The sequence below is a fragment of the Trachemys scripta genome, chromosome 2 (assembly GCF_013100865.1).
Source record: "Trachemys scripta elegans isolate TJP31775 chromosome 2, CAS_Tse_1.0, whole genome shotgun sequence".
NCBI lineage: Eukaryota > Metazoa > Chordata > Testudines > Emydidae > Trachemys > Trachemys scripta.
Window position 1 is genome coordinate 43,834,598 of NC_048299.1, and position 15,238 is coordinate 43,849,835.

At 38.2% G+C, this 15,238-nt stretch overlaps 1 protein-coding gene across 5 annotated transcripts in view; it reads left to right on the top strand.

Moving 5' to 3' along the window:
• The window catches only part of ANKIB1 (ankyrin repeat and IBR domain containing 1), a 175,244-nt gene that overhangs the window by 37,917 nt on the left and 122,089 nt on the right, over positions 1-15,238 (top strand). The gene's annotated exons all lie outside the window — the stretch shown is intronic.

Consider the following 15,238-nt stretch of genomic DNA (forward strand, 5'->3'; position numbering starts at 1 on the left):
CATCAGTTAATTTTACTGCAGATAGGGCAACTACATGCACATATTCTTATAAAGTTCAGACAGTTTGAATTTTTGCATTTTGTGTAATGATAAACACAGTATCCTACAATTAGTCCTGAGGGAATTCTGCATCACTGTGCAATGCAGAATCTGCACAGAATTAATGTTCTGTGCAGAATTTCATTTCCCTTCCCCTTCCCCCCCCCCCCCCCCACCCCGATTTGGCATTGCAGAGCTGCTGGCCACCGCTAGGGGTTGCTGGACTCAGCAGAGCCAAGCACCCCTGTTTGCAGTATGCCTGTGAAGGAGGCATGGGCGGGTTGCGGTTCCCGGCATGCCCTGAATGAAAGAGGCGGCGTGTGGGCCATAGCCCCACAGTGAGTGGAGTGCCCGTCCCGGTGGGAATGGAGGCCCTGTGGCTGTGTGCGCTCTGGCTGCCAGGCCTGATCCTCATTTGCCCGACTGGTCTGGCTCTCGCAAAGGGTGAGGGAGGGCGGGGATCACACCTCATCCCCCAGTGGGACAGTAATGAAGCTGTGCAGAGTTGAGCCTGTAGCTGGGCTCTGTGGGTGAGGGAGTGTGGATATCTGGCTTTGTGCTGGGTTCTGAGTGGGGGGAAAATGGGACGGGAGTCTGGGCCAAGGGGGGTCCAGCACAGCCCCCTCCAGCACCCAACAAAAACCCCCTCCAACACCTCCACAGATTATCCCAGGAGTGGAGAGGGGGTATCTTTGCTGCTGTTTGTATTGTTACAGACCTACTTGTTGATTGGTGTTTTGAAATAGAATACGAAAATAATTGAAACTGGTGTGATTATATTGTGTTATTTTGACAAATAAAATATACAGAATTTTTCAGAATTCTAAAATATTCACAGAATTTTTAATTTTCTGGTGCAGAATTCCCCCAAGGAATATAGCAATGGAACAAAATTATCACTATCAGTATGGAAAGAGTTGAGTATTTGTGTGTAACTTGTAATAAGGAATTGCGATATCATAAGTACACTGCAATTCGTATTTAAAAGAAAAGTATTTCATGGGTAATGTCAAACCTATGAATTATAAGAGTATACTAAGAGTTGTTGGAGCAGTAAAATCCACTCCAGTAACACTGAATAAAGAGTCACTCTGGCATTGTGAAAAGAATCTGACACCTTTTATGAGCACTCAATTTACTAAAAATTAAAGTTAATATTAAAAACATTGTTCTAGCTATGTTGTCAAACGTTTGATTATACAAACCCTGGTTCTGGATAACTTGAAGATCAGACAAGTTTTAAGTGAAATGTTGATCCTGGGAAATTTACCACTGAATTGGTGCCTTAAAACTTAGAGACTCCCAGCTCTGGAGCTCTTGATGGTTCTGCAGTTCTATCTACTTAACTATAGCTTAATGTTACAGAGCTTGAATGGTTTTATTTTTTTATTTATTTTTATTATGGTAGCACATAGGAGCCCCAGTCTTGGATAAAGGGTCCTGTACAAAGACCTAACAAAAAGACAGTCTCAGCCTCAAAGAGCTTACAATCTGTTTTTTAAGATGGCCACTGATCTTGCCACCAATTAGTTTGAGCCCCTTAAATAGCTGAAGGCTTCATCTACCCTCCTACCCCCCCCCCCCTATTACTTTAGATAATTTGGGGTTATACTCCGGATACAATTGTCCTCCTGATATATCCTGTTTAAATTCGGATAATCATTTTTCTTAAATAAGAGCTTTTAAAATTGATTTATAGACCTTTGATATGTGAAACAGACAAAATACAGGCAAGTCTCATCTTACGTGCATTTAACATGCGCGAATTCAGCTTTGCGTGGTCAGCAAAAACAAAAACACCAAAAAAGAGAAAAATAATTTAAATACTGTACCTGTAGTGCAGGTGATTCCGCCCGCCATTACACTCAATGTAATTTTGACTATTTGCAATTTTCGCTTTACGCGCTGACAGCGGAACGTAACCCCAGCGTAAGATGAGACTCACCTGTATAGACCAACAAATAAGACAAGGTGTTTGAAATGCCTGTGCCTGTCTACACTAGGACTTACACCATGGTAGCACCAGTGGTGCAGGACCTGTTCTACACCAAAAATGAGAATTTTACAAAAAAATGAGTTTAGGTACTACCAAATTGAACTGTGCACTGTTCAGCTGCCCAGCATGGGGGAAATGTACAGACTTCAATGGATAATGCTCCTATGAACAAAGGCAAAAAGTTACCTTCTTTTTAGGTAGAGGGACTTACTAAAGGTTCTACTTATACACCCTGATGAGCTGACTGACCTTGGGCACCAAATGGCAGGTAGCCCTTGCTTTCAAATCTCAACTTATCTGAAATCCCCTGCAACAGTCTAGAGACATAACCTTGTTTTGAATAATCAGTGATTTTGGATAAATGAGGTTTGATGATATGAGGTCTTGCCTATTTTGAGCTGTTATTATTTATTAATTTTACATGTTTTGCACCACTGGTGCTAGCATTGGTGTAAATCCTAGTGTAGAAAAGCACAGGCATTTCAAACACCTTGTCTTCTACAGCTGCTCTGAGCATACTTAGACAACATAGGGTACATACACTGTAGTGGTGGGTCCAATTTTGGTTGGCTGGTGCAAGCCTCCACTGGTGCAGCAATATCCACACTGCTATTTTTAACATGCTAGCTCAACTCCAGTAGCGCAAGTCTGTCTATTCAGGATGGGAGTCTCATTCCCAGCTGCAGTGTAGACATACCCAAAGTGTTTAAAATGCCAGTGGCCATTTTCTGCAGAAGCATTCCCATGATTGTTAATGCTAGAGCAATAGCAACAGGATGAGAATACCCAACAAACCTGAGTGTAGACAAATTTTGCCAAATCAGTCAGCCTTGGAGAAATTAGCCAGTAGTACTTTAACTGCGAGTCTCTATTACAGGTTTTAAAGTTTCCACTCAGGGTCAGGAGACTTCAGAATTTGCAGAGCAGGCACCTTAATTATCTGAAGATTTTGGGTGTCCCATGAGATCATCAGATAATTGAGAGAATGGGGGCATAGCAAGTGGTTCCATACACTTTTTGTTGCCCCCAACTGCCAGAATGACTCCCTGAAGTGTAGGCGAACGGGCATAATTTAGAACTGTGAAATTGCTCTGAAGTTGCATTGGAGGACCAAACCAGTGTCAGGACAAGCCATGACTGGGGGCATGAATGTGCCTAAAGATAAAGATAGTTTATACCTGCTCTCAGAATTTTTGCTGAGTGCAAATCTAGCCCATAGATTTTTGATCATATGCTCTCTTTTTAAATTCTTCCACACTAAGTTATGTTGATATATGAAGTACTTTTCCCGTGTGTGTGTTTGTGAGAGGGAAAGAGAAAGAAAGTGAATTTAGCTTGCTCTGAGGAGGAAATGTTCTTTTTGCAGTTAGTAGTAGAAGTAGGTATTTTTTTATAAGAAAATTACGGTAAATCAGTTATTTAAAGTTATGAAGATAAGTGTTCAAATTTTAGACTTTGATTTGTTTGTTTGTCCCCTCGTCCAGGGACTAATAGGTTGTTCTTCCCCATACTCACAGAATGCATGAAGAGTTACTGCCACAGTAGAAATTCTGTCATCACTGCCGTGGCAGCAAGTTGAATGGAGAATTAAAGACAAATCTGTACATACTGTTTAATGTGTTTTTGTTTCTGCTGTGTACTCTAATAAAACAATCATTATCTGGTTTTATTTTTGTACCAAAAATGTATCCTATTATGGGATATGTTATATTAAAATAGGTGGATCTAAGAAAAATCCTGGAAAAAAGAAAGGCATATAAGAGAAAAGGGCATTCTAAAAGTTAGAGCATATTAGTGAAGTAGTCAGGATTATATATCTTAGACTTATTGCTTTGAATTGATGAGTCTGCCTACCATTGTGACTGCTTTGGTGTGCCATCACCTGAAGTACCATTTTTATTGAATGTAAAAAAAAAAAAAAAAAATTCTTGGACTAGTACAATATCTGCCAATCATTCCCAGGATCCACTTAATGGTATAGTGCAATAGATGACATTAGTGAGTCCATTACTATGTCTGGAGTTCTGGAGTCATTGGATGCTGATAAATTGTAAAGGATTGAGCAAATAGCTACAAAGATGATTTAGGATCTACAAAACATGCCTTATAGTGAGAGACTTCTCTTGGATAAACTAAGTAAAATAAAGTTAAGGGGTGATTTGATAATAGTCAACAAGCACCTACAGCAGTGGTGGGCAACCTGCAGCTCCCATTGGCCGGGAATGGCAAACTGCAGCCACTGGGACCTGCAGGCGGCCGTACCTGCAGATGGATTACCCTGACAGGCTGTGGGTTGCCCACCACTGACCTACAGGGAAAAAGATTTCTGATTGTTGGCAGTTCTTTAATTTAGAAGAAAAAGGCAATGGTTAGAAACTAGATAAATTCAGGCTTGAAATAATGGGCAAAATTTTAACAGTGAGGATAACTAACCATTGCAACTTTGCAAGTTGTGGAGAATCCACCAAATCCATCTTTAAATCAAGTCTGGATCTCTTTCTAAAAGGTACACTGTAGTTTAAACAGAAGTTATTGGTTTGATGCAGGAATTATTGGATGAGGTTCTTTGGCTTGTATTATACAGAAGGTCAAACTAGATCATCATAATGGTCCCTTCTGGTCTTAAAATATATGAATTTGGGGAGACTGAACTAATAGGACTTCTCTTTGCCACCTAATTTGCTGTTTTTTTCCTCATTCTGTTTGGCCTGTGTTCAGTTGTCAGCTTAAAGTACTTATAAATAACTCCACTATTCCAGCCTGATGTATAGTAGAGGATGAAATTTACAGGAGGATTGTTTCGCTGTAGTGTCATGATATTCATTGTAGGCCTTATTAAGAGAGCCACATGACCATCAGAAACAAATGTTAACATTCTGTTCTCTGCCTTCCCCATCTCCTTTAAATTGTATGGAGCTGTCTGATGTCTGCATGAGAGCAGAACCATCCTGAAAATAATTAGGGATGTGTGGAACAAATATGTTGCAGGGTCCCCTTACATTTTGATGATTCTTTTATTTTATAACACGTCATAGCCATTTTTGAATTTGGATCTCTAAAGGGTAAGTCTCCATTGCCACTTTCATACTTTTAAAAGCTTAGATTTCTTTCCTGAGTAGGCTCCACCAGCTCAGCGTGATGCTCAATATATGGACAGTATAGTACATTATCAAATAAGTTTTTACTTAAAAAAGCAGCTAGTAGGAGGAGTAGAAAAGTAATCTCTCCTCAAACAAGGATCCAGAGGCTTGTTCCTGATTTAATTCTTTTTTGCTTCTGTCTGAAATAGGATTAGAATTTAAATGCCAGTTTTGCCATGCCTAAATCAGTTGACTAACAGTGATTGTGCTGACCTCACAATTAGTAGATCTCTAAAAGGTGAGTTTCCTTAATTCAGAAAATCAACTACAAATCAAGAAACCTAGAATACTGTTGCAGATGTTACAAAAGACCTTTTCTGTTTGTGCACTACCCAAGTACTGTAAAATGAGCTTCTGGGAGTCAAACTGAAAGCCTGGTTTGAGATGCTTTTTAGGGCCCAGATATTCAGCCAGACTTCTTACTTTGCATGTACGATTGTCTGCCTGGCCTTTTGTGCACACAATGAATTCTGGATGTAATACTGGTAATTAGAACACATGATTTCTGAACACACATTGTCAATGATATATCTTGCTACAAATATTTAAGCTTTTAGGTGCAGTTTTCTGGTGCAAAATTTCTCCCACGGAAATGGAGTTCCACTGCCTAAAATCTGGCCCTTAATATATATGAGCTTTTAATCTTGGTAAGAGTATGTTGGTTGAACGTACTTGGAGAGCGTACTTTGCCATTTTCTATGCAACACTCGAAGGCTGAAAATCATCTTTGAGGGAGCACTATAAAGAAATGTAGCCTTTTCTATCTAAAAATTAGTCTGGTTTAGAAGGAATTGGACTTTAGTGTATGCCTGCCTATAAAATAAATTGTAAAAAAGGAAAAAGTAGTTACCCCTCAAGTCCATTTTTATAAGAAGGGTAGGTACTGGAAATTGTGGAGATGAGAGAATTCTTTGAACATTGAAATGTTTTTTCATTTACTGCTGGGAAATAATCGCCAAAAATAAATGCATTTTAGGTAATTTGTATTTGAAGATCTTTTCAATTACTGGAGGTCCATACTATGTTCATCATGTGGTATGTTTTTGCTTTGATTAATTGTTTTTTAAAAATAGACATGTATAGTCATGCTAACTTCTGCCTCTGTTTCAGCATATTGGCATTTCATCTATGTAGCATGTCTATTAAAATTTTTCATAGACCCCTATGGGGTTTGTTGTATCTTGTGCATATATGTCATCTTTTCACTCACCTTCATTTCAAGCTTTATTGCTTGATATTTTCTGTGAGAGGAGTAGTTATTGTATAACTATTAATACACATCTGCTGAATAATGGAAAATTATCTCTGAACACTTAAGAAACCACTACGTTAATGTAAACAATCTAGAGAACATTATATCCAGCTACCAGAATAAAAGGGGTAGGCTCCCTTCTCCAGACAAACACAGCAAATAGCATTAAGTATTTCAATGAGTAGAACATGTTAATCTTGATCAATCAAATTCAGAGTCCAGGCTCAGTGTCTGTAAAATGAGCAAAATCATGAAGCTTATAAAGATGTCTAAGGGAGAGGTTGGTATGGATGTGAAATGGATCAGCAAAAATAGTATGCTCCAGAAAAATTACTATTGAATCAGTGGGTCACATTAGGAATTATATGGCATTGAAATACTCCATAGTGAAAGGTTGGCTTAGCAATATTTACAGACTGTGCTCTATTTTTAAAAATAAAGAAGTCAGTTATTTAAGTTTCTCAAGCAATATTAAAATTTCAAACATGACAAGGATCTGGATTCTCCAGTCTATTAAGGACATTTTGCACTGTATAAGTGGCACCAAGTGGCTTTAAAAAGCTAAAAATATAAAATAAAATCTAGCTCTCTTGACTATAATACTGTAAAGGATACTCAGCCAGCTAGAATGCTTAACTGATTTAAAGTTCCACACCTAGAACTACATGTAAAACTGTCTTGGGCAAACATTGTTGCATTTTTAACATATAGACTTGAAATGGTGAGGAAGAGTTGAACTATCTATATTTTTGTTTTAGTTTAAAAGTGAAGCCAGCACCTATTTGTAAACTGCTTTATAATATAATTATAGGACTTCTGAAGAAGCTTCTAGCTGAGTAATGAGTGAGGTGCTTTTATTTTCAGATGTCTAGCAAGAGAACAGTTCAGCATAACCCTTTACTCACTGGCTGGAAAATTCTCTCAAACTGTCAGTTAAAATGAGGGATGGAAGTGGGATTGGCGCCATGATGGCACTGGACACATTTTCTCCAAACTGTCAGTTGTAGAAGTTTGTTCTTTTTTCATGGAGTTTTGTTTTTGCTTTGAACTGTTTCCCTGATGAAACAGCAATATGTCAAAGGACAAAAAAATAGTAATGTGGGAAGACTTTCCCTGCATCAACTTGGTTCATTCTACAGACTCTCTGTCCCGATCTGCTCCAGTGTTGTGCTGTATCTTGATCAAGTTTAATGCTCTTTGGACAGAGTTTCATACACAGGACTTAGAGCACAATATATTTGGGACAAAGCAGCTCTCATAAATTCATTTATTACATGTTTAATTGCATCACTTGCAATTAATAACCCCACCAAGTGCAGACCAGCACCCTGAATCCTTTATATATCTGCTCTACTTTTTAACGACATAAGTATTAACTAAATTCTATTGTCTCTATCTGTGTTTTATTTGGTGTGAAGTACACATTGTTATTCTCAAACTTACAGGAGTTCAGTAGTTGCTCCATTAAGTAGGTAAACCAAATATTTAATCAAATTTAAATCCAGATTTGACTAGCTCCTTCTGTGAGTTCAGTGGTCAGGAAGTCAGATTGGAGTACATGGAAAGTAAGATGGTGCAGGTAATGGCAACCCTAGAAAAGCGCATTGGGGTCTTTTTCTGCTATCTAGTTTACCAAAGATTTTTACCAAGGAAAGAAAGATCCTACATTAAAAAGATTCAATTATTGGGAAAAGTCAAATCTGTGTTTGTAACCTGAGGCTACTTAGCTTGATAAATACTGAAGAGGATTCTGACATACAATAGAACCTCAGAGTTACGAACCCCTTGGGAATGTTGGGAATGGACATTGTTCATAACTCTGAAATGTTTGTAACTCTGAACGAAACGTTATGATTGTTCTTTCTAAAGTTTACAACCGAACATTGACTTAATTCAGCTTTGTAACTTTACTATGAAGAAAAATGTTGCTTTTAGCCATCTTAATTCAAATAAAACAAGCAGTTTCTTTATCTTGCCAATTTTTTTTTAAACTTTCCCTTTATTTTTTTAGTAGTTTACATTTAACTCAATACTGTACTGTATTTGCTTTTCCTTCCTTCCTTCCTTCCTTCCTTCCTTCCTGTGTGGTTGGCCGGTCAGTTCGTAACACTGGTGTTCATAACTCTGAGGTTCTACTGTAATTACATTTTAGGGGGAAAAAGTCTCCTTGAATATATATCCACAGATGTGAAGGAGGACATTGTCTGAAACAAGTGAGTGAATGACAAAAGTAATGGTTATAGGTTAAGAAATTCTTTCAATAAAATGGGATCTAATGCTTCGGTATCAAGAGGATTCAGGATACTAGCTTGCAGTTAATTCAATTATTAATTGCAAGTAATGAAATTAGACAATAAATGACACCTATTTGGTCCATAATATCCAGGGCCAGATTTTCAAAGAAGCTTCTAAATCTAAAATCTCAGATTTGCATGTCCTAACATTAGCACTCAAATAAAAGTGGCCTCATTTTCAGAGATGTTGAACACCTACAACTCCCATTGGATGTGAATGGAATTTAATGCAGTTCTGAAGCCACATGCTTCTGAACCAGATGAAACTTGAAACTGGTTATTGGTTATGTATAGTTGAATGAAACTTGTACATTATAGCTTAACTGATGGGTATACACTAAACTGAAACTTGAATCTGGTTATGTAGTTAAATGGTTTGGGAATACCTTTGACTGGATTACATTAATTTATTTTATTATTATATATTGCCATGTAAGAATATATGCAGTCTTTGTAAACTGTAACTTTCAATTAGTGGTATGGAGTTACTTTTTTCAGCAGTAATTTGATACTTTTGAGTAGCATACATATGAGGTACTTAAAGATTTTGGCGCAGATTCTCCAATCTGGCTGAGCTGCACTTGAATGTTGAGGGAAGGTGAATCTGCAGGAAGTCAGTTGCAGCTCCTTGATTCAGAGCCACAAGGCCAGATGCAAGTTAGGACTGCACAGGGCAGCCCTAATTTTAGGCTGCTGGCATCCTCAGGGAGTTTATACTAGAGGAAGACCATACATAGTGGCGCTTCACTCTCCACTACATCTCCTTCCTGTCTGGCACGCACACTGTCCCCAGAATGCGCTGATGTCATGCTGCCTGGAGTGGCTTGTGACCATGAGTGCCTACTTCAGGGCAGACACCCCAAACTGGTGGTATATTCTATAATTAGATTTCACAAACCCAGTACTAAATGTGAACTCCCAAAGTACTACAGTAGTCTTATAATGGAGTCAGAGACAGTCCCTTTAGACAGGCAAGCTGGACTGTGATAAAGGGTCACACCAAAAATCATACACATTCCAGGTTACTCCCAGTCCCAAGAGACCAGTCTCTTACCCAGATCAGGTTGCATCCTAGATCTCACACCAAAGACAATGCTGGTAACCAATTCTATAGTAAACTAACTAAAGGTTTATTAGTTAAGAAAAGAAATGAGTTTTTGAGATGTTAAAGCAGGTAAAATATATATACAGGTAAATCAAGGTCTATAATTCCAAATGGTGGCAGTGATGTGGTAATCTGTGTTTCCCAAAAGTCTCTTGAGGCTACCTGGAATCTTCTCACTTTTCATTCTGTCCTGTTAGAATCCAAACAGTCCAGAGATGAAGGTTCTTTTCCTGAATCCATATTTACAGCTTTTATTGTCTCAAAAAACAAACTGACAGGGTCACTACCCACGTGGGCGCTTTCTTTGGTTGGCAAAGAGAGAGGAGCACATTTAGAGGCTTTGATCTCTGATCATCCGGCAAAATGACCATGTGCCTCCAAATATGCAGGAATTAGCGTTTTCTTGTTAAAGTTCTTCATTTGCATTACATAAGGCTTCTTTCTTTGTTGTTTGAGGGTTATTTTAGTTACAATATAAATGTTTGCTATTACATTATAACAGGGTACAGATAAGTAGAAACAATGCATGTAACATCCCATTAGTTTTCATGAAGTTTAAACACCAAATACATTCTTGTACATTTAACAATCACTTGTATATGTACTTATACACAAGTGAATTGGCCTGGTTTCCAGCTGAGAGTCTGACAGTTCTCAGCTGACACCTTTGGCGTAAGCTGGCACCGGGTCTGCCAGTGTCGCCCCTCCTGTTATGGCAAGAGTGGTAGGAACTGCTGGCATAGGAGGTGGAGCTGCCCTCACCAGACTTACGTCAGTGGAGAATTCCTCTGCCATCTCCAGCCACTCTAAGTCCACTTCACACTAGTTATGCAATATGGCCTGATTTCAGTTGTTTCAATTATTGATATTACTTGAAAAAACTAAAATAATTGACAGACTCAGAAAGAACCTCTTGCAGTAGCCAACTTTTATTTCTGCATCCTTATCTCTTCATGTCTCTTCTTTTTCTCCTCTTCCAAGTGGAGGATAAAGTAAATGGGACTTATACTTGTTTAGATCATTTAAAAATTTTGCCGAGATACTTGATCTTATTTTTGTGTTCAGCTGACTCAATGAGAATATATTTTAAGATGTTTGAATGGCTTATATTTTTGTATTCCTTTCTGGCAAGCAAAGCTCTGAGTTGATGTATTCCTTTCTTTAAATGCTAAAATCAATAAATAAAATGTAGAAATTACCTCCAGAATGCTTAGTTCTATTAGCGTTCAATTTGGCAATCAATACATTGTTGTTTTGTTTGATCTGCAGCCAATTGCATTGATTGCCTACCCATAAATGTAAGCTGCCCTATTTATTTTAGTAGAGTGTTTAGTCAGCCATAACTAGGGTTTTGACATTAGAGTAAGCAAGTTTGACCAAACCTGGCCTCCCCCCCCCCCACCCTTAAGTTACCAAAATTGAATTATGAAACTTTCAGTGGTCCCAAAAGCAGTGTGAACACCCTGAGTCTCATTTGGTCTTTCCAGTAAATAAACACAAAATTGTGTAAATTAGCATGTGGGGATAGATTTTTTTATTTTATTTTTTTCCTGGACAATTTTTTTTATTAGGTTAAAGGTACTAAAGAGAAGACTTAAAACCTGTCCAGGGAAATTTGAGCAGATTCTTGTTAAATTCTTGTGGATTTCAGTGTTATGAGGAGAAAATGGGACACTTTTCTTTTTCTTTACCGTGACTAGATCCAATTAGTGAAGAAAGCATTTGGATGCCATTTACTCAATGATTTTCTGACAATATTGTTTCCAGTCTTTTGCTGAGCCACTCAGCTTTGCCTTGATTGTGGATGGCTCTGATTTAGAGACTTCATTTCTGTATGTCAGAGGATATGACAGTTTGCTGTGTACGATGTGCTGTGACTTTGGATGTTGGCAATTTTACCAGGAAGCTTTCCAGGTAGTGACAGACCTTTATGCCTTCTTTTCTCAGGCTCATTATTACTTTGATAAATATCTTGTGAATACACAAGGTGAAGAAGAATGACCAAAGTGCATTACTTGTATCTGTTAGCTTTGGTCCTGGACTGAAGTGGAGGAAGTTTTGGTGGCAGGGACATTGGGGATATTGAGGGAGATCAGCAGATCTGAGAAAGTCCTGTGGGACTACTTTCTTGATCAGAAGAGCAAAGGTTTCCATCTGGAAATGAGTTTTTCTTAGTGACAGATTTAGAACAGAGTTCTACAACACCAGGCACCTCATTTAGGAGCTGTGAAGGATCTGGAGGAGAAATAACTCTCTCTTTGAATGAATAGCAGGGATGACATTCTATAGGAAAAGTTTCCATATGGATAAGAGGAAGGATGGGGGAAGTTGAACAAAAGGTGCTTTTTAAAAAAATTTCTCCAGTGTCCATCTTTCAGTGATAATACCAACCCACCTGGAGGTGAAAACATTAGGCTTTTCACTGCAAGAACAAAGTCTTGGGCTGGCAAATGTGTTCACTGTCTGGCTGAGAAGCCTCCACAAGAGGGTCTTGGTCAACTAGTTACTATTTACTAGGGAAGTATGTGCTGCTTCCAGTTGAATTAAAAAGATGATGGTTCAGGTGATTCTGCCTAGCCTGAAAATTCCTGTTGTATCAAATAAGAACGCAACTCCTACGTGACTTCCTGAAGGATGTATATTGCAGAATTATCTTCTTGAGTTCTGATAAATCTTTCAGACATTTACTAGGGCATCTCCAAGCAAATTAATACCATCAAAGGGAGCTTCAGTGAGATTGCCAATGTGTGGCATAAGAAAGATGTGACCAAAAATGTTATATCATCATAAGCAGTATTGCACAGAAAGTGTAAGACCATCTTGGCCAATTTCTCCCTCCCCTCCCCCCGATTCCTTTTCCAGCTGTCTTGGTGACTACTATTTCTGGGGCTTATATGAGTGGTGGATTGGGAAGAGGTCTGTGCAGACTGATGTTCAAACCATGGTGTCTCTCTGACTGATGGGGATCAGGAACTTCTTGGAGTGTGAGTAGTCCTGGCTAAGGTATTATACAGAGAATGGTATCTAGGATAGAACAAATCTTGTGAGCTTCCAGGTTGAATTTGGCATAATTTTTGAGAGATGCATCTTTTCTCTTGAGGGAGTAGCCATGCTGAGTTCAGTATCTTTTCCAGTGATTTGGGATCAGGAAATATTTATTTTCCCTTTTTTTTTTAATTTTTGGGATTTGGTTTGGACAAGTGTTCTGTAATGTGTAAAGTGGTTCAGGTCACCTGTGTTGTTACCATGTAAATGGGGACCTGAGTATTGTATCCTGAAGTTTTAGAGGAGGAAGGACAAAATGTCTCCCCTCTTCAGACATCTTGTCCCATTTCCAGAGTTGGCGATGTCATAGAAATTTCTGTCCGTTCCAGCTGAGGAATAAGGAGAGACAGACACAGCTAATCAAGCAAGGAGCCCCGGTTGGGGCGATCCATTTATTTCAATTGCAATTGGGTTCGAGCTCGTGAGTCAGCAAGAACAAAGAAAACACTTACACCAAAGCATTATATGCAGTTGCTTATGATAATCTATCGCTCTATGATTGGCCAAAATTTGCTATCATTACCATATATAATTAGCAAGCTACATGTATCTGCCCCTCTTATAACCCCTTATTGTTCATCTACTTGCCCCCTCCTCCTTGCTTATTTTGCAAGCCAAGCGGTTAGCTATCTACAGGACGCAGGCACAGAAAGGTCCATTGTCTCCAGGTTTGGAGTTTGGCTACATTTCCTCTTGAAGGAACTGCCTGACTACCTATAGCTGACACTGTATTTTGTCCTTCTTTCTCCCATGTGTACGTGACAAATTTGCCCCCTAGCAGTTAAGTAGAATAATTCTATATCAGCAATTTCCCATGGAAAAACTAGTTTAGGACAGGGCACTGATATATATTGGCTTAAACCCAATTTCAACCAGGAATCTGGGGAAAATAATTGTATCAGTGTCCAGCAGGTTCAGCAAGTATAGAATGTATCCAAAGTTTGAAAAGATTCATCCATTCAAAACTGAGGAATAGGTCTGGTCTATTCACTGCATCAAAGTTGGTCTTCTGCTACAGAACGCTACACGGCCAAATGGACATGGATTGGCAGTCTGAAACTCTGCATACTTCTGATTGCTTCATGCTTCAAGCCAACAACTCTGCATTCTTGTCACATTCACATAATCGAATATTTGTGACTTTCATTTATATAATATTGAAAACTGAAATGAGTCATTACGTGTAACTTACTTAAGAAAATACCAAACCAAAATACATAGACATTCTGATGTTCAATACTATAATTACATAAATTAGTATTATACCCACTACAGTTTTGCTTTTTATTCATTCAACTCTGAATCTACTGCTTTATGCAACCCCAACTTGAATATGTAACTAAAATTAAGTGTATTTAAGTCCTTTTTTATTTTAAAAACTTTCTGGGGCAGTAAAAACCAGGATTTGACTCTGTAATAACCACTGCTGGAAAACACCATGCCATTCACTGCTTAACCACAAGATGACCATTCCTTCCTAGACCATCCTTCCTCTCTAAATTTTTGTTGTTACATACTTCCTGAGCAGAACTGAGAGGAAAAAGAAAAGTTTCAAGAGGAGCTCTTGGTAACTGGCATGGTTAGTGTCAACTGGCAGGGAAAATCACACAGTACTTGGCCAAAACAACTCTGACATATGAATCTATTATCTTCATTAGGTAACTTTGAAACACTGGTGGATTTTTTTCTTGTTCTATTGAAAATTTCTTGATTTATGTTATTTATTTGATGCTGCACATGCAAAAACTTAAATCTTTAATACATATATTTTTGTATCATTTTCTTGAATTATGGAGATTTTAGCTTTTTGTTTTATTGTGGAAGTGTGTCCAGTTGAAAATTTCCATGAAATTATCCTCCCAGCTTTCTCTTCAGCAGATGACTTCTGTTCCTTTTGCCAAATTAGTTGACTGACTTCTTAGAAACTCAGTCTGTCAATACCTAGTTCATATCCATCCACCTTTGAACTGCAAGGCTCAGATCTCTTTTTATTACTAAATAAGTGGCTGTTTTTGGTGAAGAGAACACAAATAAATAGAATCTGTGAATTTGAAAAGACATTTATATTGCCCTAGTTTAAAATCTTATTGTGTTTATAATTTTGTGAGATCAAAAAGAACTAATTTCAGTAGGCGTCTGTAAAAGAGAGACTTGTACATCGTTTCATAGGTTTAAGAGATAAACAACATATTGGGCATTAGTTTTAGCAGATGCTACATTTGAGTATGCAGTTCCATGGATAGTGGTGATTCATCAGTATAATCCTTGGATCCTGATGTTCTTTGTAATTGGCTTTTACTTGGACCAAAACACCACTTTCATTGTACTTATTAAAGAAAATTTCTGATGATCATCTCCATCAATTGA